The sequence below is a fragment of the Antrostomus carolinensis genome, unplaced genomic scaffold (assembly GCF_000700745.2).
Source record: "Antrostomus carolinensis isolate BGI_N321 unplaced genomic scaffold, ASM70074v2 scaffold6879, whole genome shotgun sequence".
Taxonomy (NCBI): domain Eukaryota; kingdom Metazoa; phylum Chordata; class Aves; order Caprimulgiformes; family Caprimulgidae; genus Antrostomus; species Antrostomus carolinensis.
Window position 1 is genome coordinate 24,102 of NW_010340597.1, and position 3,722 is coordinate 27,823.

The window sequence follows — 3,722 nt, forward strand, 5'->3', positions numbered from 1 at the left end:
CTTCGGCAGGTACGAGTGAGAGCATCTGCTGCAAACCAGGGCAGGGTGGGCTTTTCAGGATCAGGAGAGCTAATACACAAAGAAAACAGTGAGGTCTAGGGGTAAACTTCAGTGGGTTTCTTCAGCTCCTTGAACAGCCACAGAACTGGTGTGCTATTTCCAAAAATGTTTTAAATTCCTGAAATATTTTCAGCCCATGGAAGGGGGAGAAAAAAAAAACCCACCCCACATCTATTTCGCAAACCAAAGCATTTTGTTAAAAAAAAAAAAATGTAGCTTCAAAAATACCCCAAAAGCAGCTGGAAACAAAATATTTTGGTTTTAGGCAAAGAAAGCAACTGGCTCCCTGCATCACTCTCTCCTCCCATCCCTTCTTCTCTCTCTGGAGCATCACTAAGCTGGGATTTGCACCGTGCAGAGCCCAGCTGAGCTACTCCAGCCTCCGTGCCCCTGCGTGCCGGAGCGCACGTGTGCACGGTTTGTAGGAGACCTGGGGGACCCATTTCCTAAGAGAATTACAGCAATTAAAACCCAGCCAGCTCCCGTTTGCCTTTTGCTGGTTTGCTTAATTAGGTGGAGAAATGATCAGCTCTTTGATGTGGGCTCCAGCATCTGTTCAGGGGCCTGGCTCGGTGCGATGGTGGGTCCGTTGTGTCAGCCTGGTCAATTAGGAGGTTTTTTTTGATAGCAAAGGCTGTGCTGCTGGTGCCCAGAACTTCCTCCTCCATTTAGTAACGCTCCTCACCACGCTGAGCTGTGCTTAATGCCGGGCAGAAACCAGCTCTCCCATGGTATGGATACCATCCATCCACATAGCAAGGGGCTGCAGAGCTTGGTGCTGGATCTGACCTCCTCATCCCAAACCCCCATGACCTGGTTGTCCTTAAACCACCTTCCCTGGCTGCATTTTGGGCTTCAGTCTCCACTCACTGGAAATATAAACAACAACAAAAAAAGCTCTTATTCTGCTGATGCTTGCCTTCTGCATAAAGGATGATTTGGATGCGAGGTTGAACGTGGCTTGCTGCTGCCAGGCTTTGAGAGGGGAAAGTGGTTGCTTTGGTTTAATTCATATTTGATTTCAAGTCGATTTGTCCCAGGGACACCTTGTTTCACCTCACTAAGTCCATGCCCCCAGAGATCAGCTACGTGCAGATCTCATCTCCCAGAAGCAGTTGTCCCCTGGGCAGGAAAATCCACTGGGTTAGATTAGACTTGCTAAAGCTGGGTAGCTGACCTACCTGATTTGAACTGGTTTAACCAAACCAGCTAATCCAACACCTCGAGGTAAGCAAACATTGCCTCCTCGTGGAAACATCAGCCTGGTCCATATGGCTGATGTCCTTGCAGCTTACACCAGGCTGGTCTCGCAGTCCTGCCTTCACCAAATACACAGAATCACAGAATTGTTTTGGTTGGAAAAGCCCTTTAAGATCATCAAGTCCAGCTGTTAACCCAACACTGTCAAGTCCACCTCTAACCCATGTCCCTCAGCACTATGTCTACACAACTCTTCAATCCCTCCAGGGATGAGGACTCCACCACTGCCCTGGGCAACCCCTTCGAATGCCTGAGAACCCTTTCAGGAAAGAAATTCTTCCTCACATCCCATCTCAACTGCCCTGGGCACAACTTGAAGCCATTTCTTCTTGTCCATACCTGTGAGCTATCAAGGTGGGTTTCACACAAACAAATTTAGGAGAGGATTTCATCCAAGACTGGAAAAGCTGTGCCTGAAAATATCGTTTTCTACTGTATTGCTTTGCAGGCAGTTGTTAGCAGGACTGCAAAGCTCTGCCTTATTTCATGACTTAAAAGGAGAGATTTATTGACAGTGGGTGCATTGGGTAATTAAACACAAAATCAAAGCAAGACGCCATTTACCAGCAATGCCAGCACAGTCCAGTGGGTTAATACAATAGTCTCCTTAATCCTTTGAAAAAGACAACCAGGGAATTGGAGCATCCACCTGTATCCCTGTGATTGAGGGAACAGGGAGATGGCTGAAAAATCTGTATTTTCTAGGAGAGAGAAGAATCTCATGATGTACATGCGATGGTAAAATATCAGGATAATGACTGAAAGCAGAACTAAACCAGTCCTGGAATACCACCACAACAACTACTGAAGCCATATCATGCCATATTAATACTCTCATTATTATATTACCACAGCAATATATAGTCCAATATATAACTCCATGACCTAGCTCCAGTAGTTCCCCTCTAAAGGCAGATATTTAATGGGATCTGATGGTGTCTCACATGAGATCGATGGAGTTAAAATGGGATGACCTAAAGGATACACTGATCAATCAAAGCAGGGAAACTTAAAAGATCATTTAAATGGAATTCACACAACCTGTCCGGCCAGCACGTCCACCTTACAGTGCTTACGTGAGATGGGGTGAGCTCGGCAGGGTGACAGGGACTGTTTTGGGGTTGCTGCCCTCTGTACCCACCTGATCTCTTGCTAGCAGGAAGCAGGGTGGCTTATCTAGAATGTGTGACCAGCAAAACTATTTTTCCTGCTTCTCTTCCTCCTCTGAAAACATGCAAAAGGTGACCACAGGGGAAAAAAAAACCCAGAACAAACCAATTATGTTTTCTACTGTGAATGCCCTGGAGCAAGCAGGTCTCATTTGTCCACGTAGCCTGAAACGCTGCAAGACTTTGTCTGCAATCAACCACATAGGGCAAAAGAAAAAGCTGAAGGTCCAGCTGATGTTGGGGTTGGCAGCAACAACCTCCATCACCGAGCATCCCTGTAAAGCATGACTTTGCCCTGTTCCTTCATCATCTAACCTGCGTGTTCTCCAACGTGCCCGCGGCCCCGTTGGCTTGTCATTAATGCACTTTGTCCTCTGTTTATTATAATGCCGTGCACTGCGCTGGCTTAATGATTTACTGTTTCATTTCTTATCACTTCCCAAAGGAGCTGATTTCTTCTTGGCTTATAGCTAATGCACCCAACCACCCACCCAGTGAGGTATCTGGAGCAGCAGGGAGGATGGTGAGGAGCCCAACTAGGCTTTGCCCTACCCTGGCAGCCACAGATAATCTATTTATAGCCAAATCTTTGGCCCTTTGAGTTTTCCAAAGGTCTCGTTTGCTTTACCAAGTTGTTGGGGGCTTTTTTTGTAAAGCTTTTGTTGATAATGTCTCGGTCAGGGCATCATTCCATCTTCCTCAGCTTGGAAATTACAGTTTAAAGTTCACCGTTGGAAACAGGTTGCAGCCATCACCCCTGCAATTAACTTTGCCCTTCGACCTCTACAAATCAGGCAGTTCAGGCACACCAGAACTGTTTTCTTCACCATGGGACCTGCTGAAGTATCAGTGGGTGACAGGGACGGTCCTCAGGGAAAGGCTGACTCAGTGAAGAAGAGAAATGTCTTGGCTTCCTCCCCCCAAAAAAAGCTGAGCTCGGGCTGAGCTAGGGGTTGCCACTGAGGTGTATATCTGGAAATACTGAAGCTATTTCCAACCTTCTTGAGGTGGTTTGGGTCTCCTTGTGTGGAATCTGAGACTTGCAGGAGAGCTTCAAACCCAGACCTACAGACTGACAGCAGCTGAGGTGCTTCAGCCAAAAAAGCTGCCTCTGTCAGTCCATTTCCTACCCCACAAGCTCTCCGTGCGCATCACGTCTTCTTCTGAACACAACATAGACAGAACAAGGGGTAATGGCTTTAAACTGAAAGAGGGGAGATTTAGGTTAGATAT